Below are 16,005 nucleotides of genomic sequence, written 5' to 3' on the forward strand. Positions count from 1 at the left end.
CACTTTGGCATCTTGTTAATAGGTTAGTTCCAGAAAATGCACGAATATGACATAAAGTGTGCATAAAACATGTAGATAACATCAATAATGTGGCATGGAACATAAGAAATTATCGATACGTCGGAGACGTATCACACCTCCTACAGCTCCGAAGAGATCATCAACTCCGATGAGGGCACAGACTCCAGAGTTGTTACCACATGAGCAGACTGAAGAGCAAAAGGTGTTTCTTGCGCCGAAGAAGATGTTTATTCCACCGCAGACAGTGAAGCACTTTGTCGAGACGAGAATGAAGAGACCTGAGCTGAGAGCTGATTATGACCGCTCTCTTGGACAGTCCTCTAGAGCGAGCAAAGAAGCAAAAAAAAAGTCGCCCAGCTTGGACAGCAGGACACTCAGGCCGTACCCCACTTCGTCGTGGAGCCCTATCATGATCCAGAGACGGCATCGATGATCAAATGGGCGGCTAGAGCTCAGGGAGCATCAGTTGAGTACGAAGATTACTATCCAACGGCTCAAGTGGTAAACAAGTATAGATACGGATCTGATCTCGTCAAACCTGGCGAGCTCGCGCGTCTAGGGACTCAGATGCGAATGTTGCATGAATGGTACCTGAAAGCCTGTCGAAGAGGTGATGCCTACCTCACGGTGTATCTTAGAGATGAGCATTACTTCCGGGGGGAAGACGAGATAAACCTTGAGTTAGAAGAACTGTTTCAGTTATTCAATTAAGACACCCTCGACAAAGCTGTCATCAGTTGCTACTACCTGTAAGTGATTTATTTATGTAATTAAGTCTGTAGCTCAGCTCATTCATTTGCACTAACAATTATCCTCACTATATTCTTTGTGTACGCTATACATTTAATTATGCAGAATGAAGAAGCTCGAATACAAAAGAGGCAAGCTCCTACCGCTGGGGTTCATAGACCCAAACACAGTTCATGAAGTTACGGTTCGAGACTTCTCCAAGGACACAGAGGACAACATCGTAATGTTTTTAGAGACGCAAGCAGACAAAGAGGATATATTCTTTCCCTACAACTTCAAGTGAGTGTTATATATAATATACATTATGCTTGTGCACCTTCCACTTTATTCTCGTAATCATTGAGCGATGCTTGTGCAGATTCCACTTTATTCTCCTAATCGTTGATCTTCACAAAGGAGTCGTAAAAGTCGTGGACTCGAAACGTAAAGAATATGCAGAATGGGCGGACATGGCTGCCATCCTCCAGAGGTAGTTTCAATCAATTTCGTATTGGCATCTTCATCTGTTCTAATTCGATGATATCATCAACTAATCAATAACTCATTTACTCATTATTTTTTGCCGGGCAGGGCTTGGAAACGGTTCATCAATACTATTCCGGGTAAATGGAAACCGGAGCTTACATTTCAAGATTACTCTGTAAGTAGTACTATATATATAGCTATGTCCGTGAAACTCTATATATGATATTTACTTTCAATACGATGCTTGATTATTAGTTTGATCGAACTATTTTTTCGTAAAGTGTATGAGGCAGGAACCCGGGAACAACTTATGTGGATACTACGTCTGCACCTTCATTCGTGACATGGCCTATCCCAAGGGTGGGGATGCCCGTATACACCAGACTCGTGTACGATAACAAATTTTCACAATTAATCTTAATTAGTACCATCTATTGTATTGAGTTCCATTCATATATTGATCTCCTTTTTTAAATATAGATGATACGCCTGCGGGACACTCTCATAACGGAGGATCAAATACGAGCAATTCAAGAGGAAATCGCGGGATTCTTTGTTACCGAGGTCGTTACCCCAGGTGGAGAGCACTATCGGAAGTTCGTAGATCTTGATCGTGCACTTTGTAGATCTTGATCGTGCACTTTGTAAAGGCAAATAGATTTAGTAACGAGATCCGACTTTATATTGTAAATATGCATGCATTACGTGTACTGTTGACGATGTCTATATATATTCACGACTATTTTTGGTGGTTTCTTGAATGATATATATGCATTGTTGAAACTCTGCCGCGGCAGCGAAACGCTGGTACAGCCTAAACCTGTGCCGCAGCAGAGAAATACCAATTCTCTGCCGCGGCAGAGAACCCCAGGCCCGGTTCGTACCACGAACCGGGACCAAAGGCCATCCACCGCGAGCTCCCTGGCCGCACCACGTGTCGAGGCCTTTAGGCCCGGTGCAACTTTGAACCGGGACTAAAGGAGGACCCTTTAATCCCGCCTAATTGGTCCCGGTTTGGGAACCGGGACTGAAGGCCCAAATGGACCGGGCCTATAGCCCCGTTTTCCACTAGTGAAGTTGAGCAAGTTATTTTGGGACATGAACTTTTCTGAGTTTGTTGTTGCAATTTCTATATCACAAAATCATATCCAATGTGATTGGATGTACCTACACACATGTTTAGTGGAACTTTCTCCAAAACTAAACTCTATACTCGACATAAATGCCCTCCAACAAAAATATTAACTATTATTTCAAATGAATATATTAGTATCAAATAGAGATATACTATATGCGGTTTTTGTTTCTTTCTCATAAATCTAATTAAGTCGTTCTTTTTTTTATGTCTATGTTGGCGTCCTGAACTGTTATGATGATATTTGCGTAGAGTTGATGCAATAATACGAATATATATGCAATGGTTATATGTGGATGGACTAGTTTTATAGGAAATGTGATCAATCCACTTTCTATCCACATGATAGCTGGATGAGATTGCTCGGTACTGCAGGTGTCATGGAGTAGGTATATACGACAATCTCCACAAAATCGATCGAGCACATGCATGTCATTAATTGCCTTCACCAAGCAATGTCAACTTACCAACATTTACGTTTTAATTTATCGACCTTGTACTTCATCAGTAAACAATTTCGGAAAGGAACCACCTGTCTAAGAGCATCTCCACTCGTCCCCCGACGAGGCCCCCGAGCGACGTTTTTCCCATCCGGACGGCGAAATTCGGTCCAGTCGCGCCCCCGGTTCCTCGTTTTCGTCCGGATTTGGCCCTTCATCCATCCGGCGGGCCCACGCCATCCCCGGCCCCCCGGGGACCTATCGGGGACTCCGGACGAGTGAAAAGCGGGGAAGAGCCCGATTTGTCGGTGACTCGACGCACGAACCCCACCGCCACGTCGCTCAAAATCTCCCCCACCCCTTGTATCTCTCTCGCCGCCAGCACCATCCCGCCGGTTTGTTGCCCAGATTCCGCCGCCCCTCCTTCCCCACCTGCCTATATTCCGCCGTCTTTGGACGACGGCCTATCTGGCTGCTCTTCCGCCGGCCTGTTTTCCGACTTTGGCCTGCTCCTCGTCGCTCGCGGCTCAGGTTGCCTCGACCACGCCCGTCAGGTGTTCGTCCATTTGCCTCGCCGGCCATGGACTCGGATGAAGAGGAGGAGCAGATGTTCGTCGAGCTTATGCAAGAAGAGATGGCAGCAGCCGCCCAAGACGACGAGCACATGATGATCCTCAGTTGCTTGGCAAGCATGTACGCCGGACTGGCAACTGGTCGACGTGCTGGGTCGGCACCAGGTCGCCGGAAGTGCAAGCCGATACAGCGAATGGAGGGCTACTGCATGTTGTACGCCGACTACTTCGCCGACAATCCATTGCACGGTGAGAGTGTTTTCCGGCGTCGTTTCAGGATGAGCAGAAAGCTATTTCTGCAAATTGTGTATGCCATCCGAGACTTTGATCCCTAATTCAGATGCAAGGCGGATTGCACTGGTTTGGTTGGATTTTCGTCACTGCAGAAGTGCACAGTGGCTATGAGGATGCTGGCGTATGGAGCTCCGGGTGATGGTGCAGATGACTATCTTCGGATGGCGGAGTCCACCGCCTTTGATTGTTTCTACCGGTTCTGCAGGGCCGTCATAGCAGTGTTCGGGGACTATTACTTGAGATCACCCACTGTCGAAGACAATCAGAGGATCCTTGCAACAAATGAAGCTAGGGGTTTTCCAGGGATGCTTGGAAGCATTGACTGCATGCATTGGCAATGGAAGAACTGTCCGTTTGCGTGGCAGGAAATGTACAAGGGTCACAAAAAAGGTTGCACTGTGATACTTGAAGCAGTGGCTACCCATGATCTCTGGATTTGGCACTCTTTCTTTGGTATGCCTGGATCCAACAATGACATCAACGTCCTAAACTGCTCCCCGATCTTTTCCAAGCTTGTTGAGGGTCATGCTCCCCCGGTGGACTATGTGATCAATGGTCGGCACTACAACAAAGGATACTACCTTGCAGACGGTATCTATCCAAAGTGGGCAACATTTGTGAAGACTATCTCCAACCCTAGCACCCCCAAACTTTGCGAGTTTGTCAAGAAACAAGAAGCTTGCCGAAAAGACGTCGAGCGTGCATTTGGTGTCCTCCAGCAGAGATTTGCTGTCGTCCGGTTCCCCGCTATGACTTGGTCCAAAGATCAGATGTGGGAGGTGATGAACTGTTGTGTGTGCCTACACAATATGATTATTGAAAATGAGAGAAAGCATCCGGTTCCTCTAGCTGAGCAAGAAGCACCATATGAGAGAGAGGGTCCTCTTGCACAGCCTAATCACCAGGTGCCTCCATCATGGGCCGTCTTCATTGCTATGCGCCAGGAGATTCGAGACTCTACAATGCATCAGCTGCTGCAAGATGATCTGGTGGAGCACATATGGAGGCTCCGAGGCAACGCCAACGCCGACGCCAACTAGTCTGTCTTAATTTGTTTGAAAAATTGTGAAATTGTGTGCTTCATTTGTTTCAGCACTTGTTAAACATTGTACTGATTATCGCCGAATTTGTTTCAGCAATTTTCGTACTCTTGGTCGCCGAACTTGTTAAATTTTATGTTAAATTTGTTTGAAATATGTCAAATGGTCGAGGTTGTGGGTTTCCTGCCGGGGGGACGGCTGGAACTTCGGCGCTCCCCACGCCAAATCTTCCTCCAATCCGGGCGAAAATTTTGCCGGATTTGGGCGTGGGGAGCACCAACGAGTGGGGATGCTCTAACGTACATGCCAACGGGTACCCAGTACCACATGTTCACATGAGAGCATCTTCAATGGGCCGATCCATTTTAGACGTTCAAAATGTTCGCGCGTGTCCATTTGCGTTGGGTAGTGGATATGAAATTGGTCGTTTTTAACCGCTTGTCCGTGATGCCTCCAGTGGAGCGATACATCTGCGCGTCCGCATGAATTGGGCGCCAGGTTTTTAGAGCGGCCCTTCACAGAGCCCCGGTGCACCGACATCTGACTGGCATTATCCTTGTGGAGGATGGAGGCCGCGGCAGTGGTCATCATTAGCGGCGTGTGATCTGACTCTTCCTCGGAAGAGGAGTCATCAATGAACTCAACACGAAACTTGTCCAGCATCTTAAATATGTCCACCTGTGTGGGTAGTAACTGCGAGTCAATGGCCGCCCACAAAAGCGCCCAAAGATGAGTAAGAAATCTACCGGCGCAATTGAGCGAACAGGTCGTGGGCGGCGAGGCCGGGCGGCGCAACCGGCAGATGTTTGGCCCCCAAACACGCGACAGGTGCGGCCCAGAACCTACCCCGACTCAGATCCTGTTCTCTGGCGCGGCGAGGCCCGAGCAGACGACGTGTAGTGCGGCGGTGCAGCGGGGAGGCGGGGACGAGGTTGGGGTGGTGCGTCGCACTAGGGCAGCAAAGAAGAGGAAAAGGAGGCAAACCCGCGCGGTCGATTTGGTTGTCCTTGACGTGCGGGGCCAGGTAAGAAAAGGAGGACGCTCGACGCGACCGTGCAGTGTCCGTGAAGACGCAATCGTGGCGCATATTTGGACCGCGTTTGCGTCTCTGCGGATGGTCCGGTCACTATGCATCGCCCCGTTGAAGCAGGGTGCAGGCACATTTTTCGACCATACGACGATAACGGTCCGCACATCGTCCGTTTGTGTTGTCCAGTTGGAGATGCACCGACGCTCTGGCCGAAGGCATAGTCAAGGTATGGCATATGGACATACTCCATCCATTCATAGTTATTTCGCGTTTTAGTTTTAGCTGAATTCAAACGTTATAAATTCTAATGTAATATTTAGATATAAAAAATCAATATCTACATTAAAAAAAATCTTAGAATCGTCATAAAACATATTTTTAAGTTATATTAATTTTATACACTGGTGGAGAAGAGGCCTTTGGTCCCAAGCAAATGTCCCAGTGCAGAACCAAACCGGGACCAATGGGGGCATTGGTCTCGGTTCGTTTTTGCCCAGGGCGACCCCACTAGCTGGCGCCTGTCCTGTAGTGGCCTTTAGACCCGGTTTGTAATACAAATCGGGACTAAAGGGTCCACGGCAGGGCGCGGCAGGCCGTGTCAGGCGTGGGAAACCTTTAGTCCCGGTTTTTATTACAAACCGGGTCTAAAGGCCCCGCCTCTGGCTATATAACCTTGCCCCTGCCCAAGGGTCCAAACACGTGGCCATTGTTTCACTTTCTTCACAAGAGGGGTGTATTGCTCTCCTCTCTTCTTCACATGCACAAGAGGTGTTCGATGAAATGCTTAAGAGGATTTGCCACTTGAGTTTACACAAATCAAGCCACACTTAACTTGTTTTTTTCTTCTTCATCGAGGTTAACAACTTTATCATTTTCATCTGCAATTGATAAAATGCATGTGTATATATATATCGTGATGTTCTGTAATGGTTTTGATCAGCTTAATTATATCATGCAGATGAATTAGCAATGGATGTACATTGACCGACGGTTTGATGAGTTCACTTCGGGCCTGGATAATTTTATGGCTGTGGCGGAGGCAAACAGACATGGTGGCTTCATGTATTGTCCATGTGTGGACTGCAAGAATACCGTAAATTACGCTCGCTCGAGTCTCATTCACATCCACCTTCTGAGATCCGGTTTCATGCCCAGTTACTATTGTTGGACCAAGCACGGAGAAAGAGGGGTTATGATGGAAGACAATGAAGAAGAGGAAGAGGATGATGACGGTTATCCCAATTTCCCTGAATACGATGATACTGCAGAAGGCAATGAAGACAATGAAGTAGAAGATCAAGAGGCACCAGATGAGCCTGCTCATGATGATCTTGGTCGGGCCATTGCTGATGCAAGGAGAGAATGTGAAACTGAAAAGGAAAGGTTGGCCTTCGACAATATGATAAAAGATCACAACAAATTGTTATACCCAACTTGCGAAGATGGCCATAAAAAGCTAGGCAGCACACTAGAATTGTTGCAATGGAAGGCAGAGAACGGTGTCACTGACTCAGGATTTGGAAAGTTGCTGACAATAATTAAGAGGAAGCTTCCAAGGGGTAACGAATTGCCCGCCAAGATACGTAAGCGAAGAAGATTGTCTGCCCTCTAGGATTAGATGTGCAAAAGATACATGCATGCATTAATGACTGCATCCTCTACCGCGGTGAGTACGAGAATTTGGATGCATATCCGGTGTGCACTGCATTGCGGTATAAGATCAGACGAGATGACCCTGGTGATGTTGAGGGCGAGCGCCCCAGGAAGAGGGTTCCTGCCAAGGTTATGTGGTATGCTCCTATAATACCACGGCTGAAACGCTTGTTCAGAAATAAAGAGCATGCTAGGTTGTTGCGATGGCACAAAGAAGACCGTAAGAAAGACGTGATGTTGAGGCACCCTGCTGATGGCTCCCAATGGAGAAAAATCGATAGAGTTCCCAAACTTTGCACAGGATGCAAGGAACTTACGGTTTGGTCTAAGTACAGATGACATGAATCCTTTTGGAGAGCAGAGCTGCAGCCATAGCACCTGGCCTGTAACTCTTTGTATATATAACATTCCTCCTTGGTTGTGCATGAAGCGGAAGTTCATTATGATGCCAGTGCTCATACAAGGCCTGAAGCAACCCGGGGACGACATTGATGTGTACCTGAAGCCATTAGTCGAAGAACTTCTACAGTTGTGGTCCCTAGCAGGTGTACGTGTGTGGGACGAGCACAAGCAGGAGGAATTTGACCTAAGAGCGCTGCTTTTCGTAACCATCAATGACTGGCCTGCTCTTGGTAACATTTTAGGACAGTCAAACAAGGGATACAATGCATGCACGCACTGTTTACATGAGCTCGAAGGTGATTATTTGGAAAAATGTAAGAAGGTCGTGTACCTGGGGCATCGTCGATTTCTTAGGCTTACCCATCCCGTAAGAAAGAAAGGCAAGCATTACAACGGTGAGGCTGATCACCGGAGGAAGCCTCCCCATCGTGATGGTGTTGATATATTTTGTATGGTCAATGATCTAGATGTAATATTTGGAAAGGGTCCTGGCGGACGGTCTGTTCCGAATGACGATGCCGGACACGCGCCCATGTGGAAGAAGAAATCTATATTTTGGGATCTACCCTATTGGGAAGTCTTAGAGGTCCGCTCTTCAATCGATGTGATGCACGTGACGAAGAATCTTTGCGTGAACCTGCTAGGCTTTCTAGGCGTGTACGGGAAGACAAAAGATACACCAGAAGCACAGGAGGACCAGCAACGTAGGAAAGACCCCAAAAAAACTGCATGAGAGAGTTAAAGGATGTCATTACTCCAGCTACGCTCTTACAAAAGCAGAGAAGGAAATATTTTTTGAATGTCTAAGAAGTATCAAGGTCCCGTCTGGCTTCTCCTCCAATATAAAGGGAATAATAAATATGGAGAAGAAAACATTCCAGAACCTGAAGTCTCATGACTGACACGTGATAATGACACAGTTGCTTTCGATTGCATTGAGGGGGCTTCTACCGGAAAATGTTCGACTGCCCATTGTGAAGCTATGTGCATTCCTCAATGCAATTTCTCATAAGGTAATAAATCCAGAAATTCTACCGAGGTTGCAGAATGATGTGGTCCAATGTCTCGTTAGTTTTGAGCTGGTGTTCCCACCATCCTTCTTCAATATTATGACACATCTCCTCGTTCACCTGGTCGATGAGATTTCCATTCTCGGTCCTGTGTTTCTACACAATATGTTCCCCTTCGAGAGGTTCATGGGAGTCTTAAAGAAATATGTTCATAACCGTGCTAGGCCAGAAGGAAGCATCTCCAAGGGCTATGGAACAGAGGAGGTCATTTTACACGATCGCCCAGAAACCATCTTCGACTGTAGTGACTTTCCAAGGGTACGAGATAAATGGGAATACATTTTACACGATCGCCCAAAATAAAAAGAGCACCAACCAAAACAGTGGTGTCCGATTTGATGCAATAATGAATGAAGGCCCAAATGACACATATTATGGTTACATAGAGGATATGTGGGAACTTGACTATGGACCTTCTTTTAAGATCCCTTTGTTTAGGTGCAAATGGGTCAACAAAACAGGAGGCGGGGTTCAGGTAGACAAGTTGTATGGAATGACAACAGTGGATCTCAACAATCTTGGGTATAGAGACGAACCATTCGTCCTAGCCAAGGATGTGGCCCAGGTTTTCTATGTGAAGGATATGTCTACCAAACCAAGAAAAAGGAAACATAAGGAAAAAAATACATCAAACGATGAGCCAAAGCGCCACATAGTTCTTTCTGGAAAAAGAAACATCGTGGGAGTGGAGGACAAGACAGACATGTCAGAAGATTATAATCAGTTTGATGAAATTCCACCCTTCAGAGTGAACATTGATCCAAGCATCAAGTTAAATGATGAAGATGCTCCATGGTTATGGCCGAAGAAGATTAAATGATGAAAATGCTCCATCATCAAGTTAATTGAAGAATGTTCATGGCACAAATGAGTATCTCAACATGGCAATCAATTTCCCATTTATTTTTGTGTAATCATTTAACTGTATGTAAGATATTAAAAGTGGTGATGCGCCACGGGAGATGTAGTCGTTCAGGGGCTTGCAGGGAAAAATTCTAAGGCGCAGTTTCTGAAGATGTCGTAGGGCGTGTGCACCAACGACATCTTCGAGAAACTGCGCCACGGGAGATTTCCCAACCCTTTCCCCAACACTGTTAGAGGAGGTGTAGTCGTTCAGGGGCTTGCAGGGAAAAATTCCAAGGCGCAGTTTCTGAAGATGTCGTAGGGTGTGTGCACCAACGACATCTTCGAGAAACTGCGCCACGGGAGATTTCCCAAGCCTTTCCCCAACACTGTTAGAGGAGATGTAGTCGTTCAGGGGCTTGCAGGAAAAAATTCCGAGGCGCAGTTTGTGAAGATGTCGTACGGCGTGTGCACCAACGACATCTTCGAGAAACTGCGCCACGGGAGATTTCCCAACCCTTTCCGCAACACTGTTAGATGAGATGTAGTCGTTCAGGGGCTTGCAGGGAAAAATTCCGAGGAGCAGCTTCCGAAGATGCCGTAGGGCGTGTGCACCAACGACATCTTCGAGAAGCTGCGCCATGGGAGATTTCCCAACCCTTCCCTTTCTGCTTGGCTTGTTGATCTGCTTGGCAAGGCGTATCGATGCTCCTTTTATAGGCACGGCACCTCTTCTACTTTGTCTTGTTCCTTCGACAGGGCGTCGTGCGCTACATGCTTTATCTCATCGAGCAGTGCGTCCACCCATGCGTTCTTATCCTACCGACATCTTTAGTCCCGGTTGTACCCACCAGCCGGGACTAAAGGTTACCCACACGTCCTTATCCCACCGACAGTTTTGTTAGATGACAAAAAAATGATCTTTAGTCCCTGTTGTACCCACCAGCCGGGACTAATGTTTTCGGCGCCACTGCGTTCCCGCCTATTTTTCTTCCCGCGCTTTCCACTGCTTCTCGCCTCCGTCCTCCCGCCATTTTTTCACTATATATATGTCGGCTTGGCCTCCATTTACATATCACATCTAAACTCATATCTGCAAACCTCATCACTCTGTCCCATGGCTTCCGTCGTATCTCTAACCCTTCGGGAGGCGCTTTGCGCGTCGAACTACCCCTGCCCACCGGGCTACCGCGTCCCGACCGACTGGTTGCTGAGCGTCGGAGGCGTACCGGTCCCTCCTGTCCCTCTAGGTGTAGCGCGCTGATGACCCACAAGTATAGGGGGTGTATCGTAGTATCTTCGATAAGTAAGAATGTCGATCCCAACGAGGAGCAGAAGGTGTTGACAAGCAGTTTCGATGAAGGATTCACTGTAAATGCTCACAGACAAGTATTCGGGGGTTTTTGATGTAACAGTTGAATAAAGTACGAGTAAGTAAAGTGCGAGAGTAATAATTGCAGCGAGTGGCCCAATCCTTTTTAGCACAAAGGACAAGCCGGTTTGTTTACTTATAATGACCAAACGTTCTCGAGGACACACGGGATTTTAGTCTAGTGCTTTCGCTTCATACGGCTAAATAATCTTCATTGTTATGATAAGTGTTGTGTGGGTGAACCTATGCTAATGTACCGCCCTTCCTAGGACTAATACATACTTGTGATTATACCCCTTGCAAGCATCCGCAACTACAAGAAAGTAATTAAGAATAAATCTAACCACAGCCTTAAACTCTGAGATCCTGCGATCCCTCCTGCATCGATATACCAACGGGGGTTTAGGTTTCTGTCACTCCGGCAACCCCGCAATTAGCAAACGAATACAAGATGCATTCCCCTAGGCCCATAAATGGTGAAGTGTCATGTAGTCGACGTTCACATGACACCACTAGAAGAATAACACCACAACTTAAATATCACACCATTGAATATTACTCAACCATAGTTCACTACTAACATTTAGACTTCACCCATGTCCTCAAGAACTAAACGAACTACTCACGAGACATCATATGGAACATGATCAGAGGTGATATGATGATGAATAACAATCTGAACATAAACTTGGTTCAATGGTTTCACTCAATAGCATCAACAACAAGTAGAAATCGATACCGGGAGAGTTTCCCCTATCAAACAATCAAGATCAAACCCAAATTGCTATGGCGGTGACGGTGTCCAGCGGTGATGACGGCGGTGATGATGGTGGAGATGATGATGATGGTGATGGCGATGATGTCCAGCTCGATGACGATGACGATGGCGTCGATTTCCCCCTCCCGGAGGGAATTTCCCCGGCGGATTCCTGCCCGCCGGAGAGCTCTTTTCTCTCTGGTGTTCTCCGCCCCGCAGAGGCGGCTGTAACTCTTCGCGAGGTACCCTCTGTGGCTTAGGTTTTCGGGACGAAGGATTTCGCGAAGAAAAGGAGGCGAAAGGGGTCGTGGGCCCCCCAAACCACATGGCGGCGCGGCCAGGGCATGGGCCGCGCCGCCCTAGGGTGTGGGCCCACCCTGGGTCCTCCTGGCCCCTCCTTCTGGCTTCCCTCATCATCTTGAAAAATAGGATTTTTGGTATAATTTCCTCCCACAGTTGATCTTCCGAAATATTGTGTTCTGACGGTGCTTTTTCCAGCAGAATCCTGGCTCCGGTGCTTGATCCTCCAATAATGATGAAACATGCAAAATAGATGAAATAACATAAGTATTGTGTCCCAATATGAAATATATCAATGAATAACAGCAAATTATGATATAAAATAGTGATGCAAATTGGACGTATCAACTCCCCCCAAGCTTAGACTTCGCTTGTCCCCAAGCGAAACTGAGCTCGATAAACAGGACCACATGTTTATGGAGTGAAGAGTCGATAAATAAAATACGGACAAGAAGCATCATATTCATTCGCACAAGACATTATAGTAAACAACTTCCTCATATAACTCAACTTGAAACAAGTATAAGGGAATCACAAGTAAAGGTGCATAAGAAATCATAATTGGTGATGGCAAACTTCGTTCTTGGTCAGAGAACAATTAACAGATTATATTTATCTCAATGAGCAGCGCTCTCATGTTAAAGTTTATAAGGCACAACTTGCATACTCAATCATAAAGGTCTCTTCATAATCATTGATAACTTGCAAAGCTATATTCATTCAGATAAAACTTGTACTAAACAAGGAAGAATAAAAGACATGATGAAGCAAATCACAATATAATGGTTGGATCACAACTACTCAAATGCTTGCTTGAGATGGAGGGAAATAGGTTTACTGACTCAACATAAAGTAAAAGACAGGCCCTTCGCAGAGGGAAGCAGGGACTAAATCATGTGCTAGAGCTTTTTCAGTTTTGCAATCATATAAAGAGAATAAAAGTAACATTTTGAGAGGTGTTTGTTGTTGTCAACGACTGGTAGCGGGTACTCTAACCCCCTTGCCAGACAACCTCCTAAGAGCGGCTCCCATATTATTTTCATTTTGTGTGGCACTCCTTCCAACCTTTCTTTCACAAACCATGGCTAACCGAATCCTCGGGTGTCTGCCAACAATCTCATACCATGAAGGAGTGCCTTTTTATTTTAGCTTTATGATGATGATGACACTCCCCCCAACCTTTGCTTACACAAGCCATGGCTAACCGAAACCTTCGGGTGCCGTCCATCAATCACATACCATGGAGGAGTGTCTATTTAGTTTAATTAATTTGGGACTGGGAATCCCATTGCCAGCTCTTTTTGCAAAATTATTGGATAAGCAGATGAAGCCACTAGTCCATTGGTGGAAGTTGCCCAACAAGATTGAAAGATAAAACACCACATACTTCCTCATGAGCTATGAAACATTGACACAAATAAGAGATACTAAGTTTTGAATTGTTTAAAGGTAGCACATGAAGTATTTACTTGGAATGGTAGAAAATACCATGTAGTAGGTAGGTATGGTGGACACAAATGACATGGGTTTGAGTTAAGGTTTGGATGCACGAGAAGTATTCCCTCTCAGTACAGGTCTTTGGCTAGCAAGGTTAATTAGCAAGCATAAGAGTCGAGGGAAACAAACAAATATACATCTGATAGAAACAATCATGCATCTTCCTTGTAAGCACAAACAACCTTAACTTCAGAATAATAAGCTATGAGCTAACAAGAAAGACAATGAAACATCTACATGTATTTCTCTTTTCTAACTAAACCTCAAAGTGTTGTTGCTATTGACCAATGCTAAGTTTGCCAAAACCAAATAGATTTATTCAATGCTCCCAAAGTGATACCAATACTAACAACAAGGTAAATCATATGATAGAGATTGCAAACTAGAATAAGATGTGCAATATGTAAATGATAAGACTTCTCATTAATATTCCATAACGATAACTCACACCAAGGGATACATAGATAATCAACTAAAGGAGAGATACTTCCAACTGCAACCCATCTTATATGATAACTTCCCTACTCATGATATGACACTACTTGACAAATAAAAGTAAAAGGTAGTGATAATGTGATACCGCGGCACTCCCCCAAGCTTGGAACAAACCAAGGGGATGCCAATACCGATGATGAGTTACTCCTGCGGAGATGGTGGTGATGAATTCCTAACAAGCTTCTCAATAAGCTCCTGAAGCTCGTCAATCCTGTATATGAGGTTGCGAATCATCTCTGAATTGTGCTCGACGCGGTTAAAGAGTCTGTCTGACGGCGAGTCCCAGCTCTTGGAGTTATTTCCCCACTCTTCAGCCTCAGGCTCCTTCTCTCCTGCAGTGTTAGAGCGATCTATATCCCACTGGCTAGGCAATGCTGCCTTGGGAGTCCCTTCAATTTGATGATTGAAAATTAGATTGTGGAAGGGGTGATGAATGCCTGATGGAGATGTTTTCGAAGCTAGGTAATGACGTGGAACTCCTCCTCCAGTGCGAATTCTTGCGCTCTTGTTTGCACTAAAAGGGTTGTCCACCACCTTGATGCTTGCGATAGTCGCACGCGGGTGTGCGCGCGAATCTTCCTCCACCTCTTCTTCATCCTCTTCCTTGACGTCCTTGACTTCCTCTTTCCACCCAAGATCTCGATCTTCTTCATCCGGAAACTCTTTGCCCTTGTTCTTGGAGACCATGGTGCTTCTAAACTGAAAACAGATCCTGGCAGAAACAGCTCGAAACAAAACACGTCGAGAAAACGATATACGGACCTCCAGGGGTCCGGGGGATTATATAGCAAAAATTTTCACGACAAACGGAAAGTACCAGATCGAACTAGAGTCGGAAAGGGGCGACGGGGCGGCCAGACCATAGGTCGGCGCGGGCCCAGGCCAGGCCGCGCCGCCCTATGGTGGCACTCCCTCGTGCGTCCTTTCCACTCCGTTTCGAACTCGTAATTTTTCATATTTTCCAAAAACAGCGAAAATATTGTTCGGAAAGTAAATTGCGTACTTTTCATTACCAGTACTGTTACCTATTCAAAGTCGAGTTCTGGCGGACTGTCAATTTGCCCTTTGATGAAAGCTTCCGGTGTTTCCACTTGAATAATATCAACATCAACATTATAGGAATCACCTGAGATATAATGCTTGAGTCTTTGTCCATTCACCACTTGCGTAGCATTGCCTTGGAGAGAGCTAATTTTGATTGCTCCTGAACGATACACCTCCTCGACAACATATGGTCCTTCCCATTTCGAGAGTAATTTCCCTGCAAAGAATCTGAGACGAGACCGATACAATAGGACTTTATCCCCAATATTAAATTCTCTTTTGATAATCCTCCTATCATGCCATTTTTTAACTTTCTCCTTAAAGAGTTAAGCATTTTCATAAGCTTCACTTCTCCATTCATCTAGAGAACTCAATTGCAACAACCTCTTATCACCGGCAAGTTTAGGATCTTTATTTAATTCTCTAACAGCCCAATAAGCTTTGTGCTCTAGTTCTAAAGGTAAATGACAAGCTTTCCCATAAACCATTTTATAAGGTGACATTCCCATGGGATTTTTATAAGCAGTTCTATAAGCCCATAGTGCATCCTTCAATTTACTCGCCCAATTCTTTCTAGTTTTATTAACGGTCTTTCCCAAAATAGATTTAATCTCTCTATTTGATAATTCTACTTGACCACTAGTTTGAGGATGATAAGCGGAAGCAATTCTATGATTAATACCATACTTAGCAAGAGTTTTTCTAAAACCTCCATGAATAAAATGAGAACCTCCATCAGTCATAATATATCTAGGTACTCCAAATCTAGGAAAAATAATATCTAAAAGCATTCTTAAAGAGGTCTCACCATCAGCACTTTTTGTA

The sequence above is a fragment of the Lolium perenne genome, unplaced genomic scaffold (genome assembly GCF_019359855.2).
Source record: "Lolium perenne isolate Kyuss_39 unplaced genomic scaffold, Kyuss_2.0 unplaced39, whole genome shotgun sequence".
NCBI lineage: Eukaryota > Viridiplantae > Streptophyta > Magnoliopsida > Poales > Poaceae > Lolium > Lolium perenne.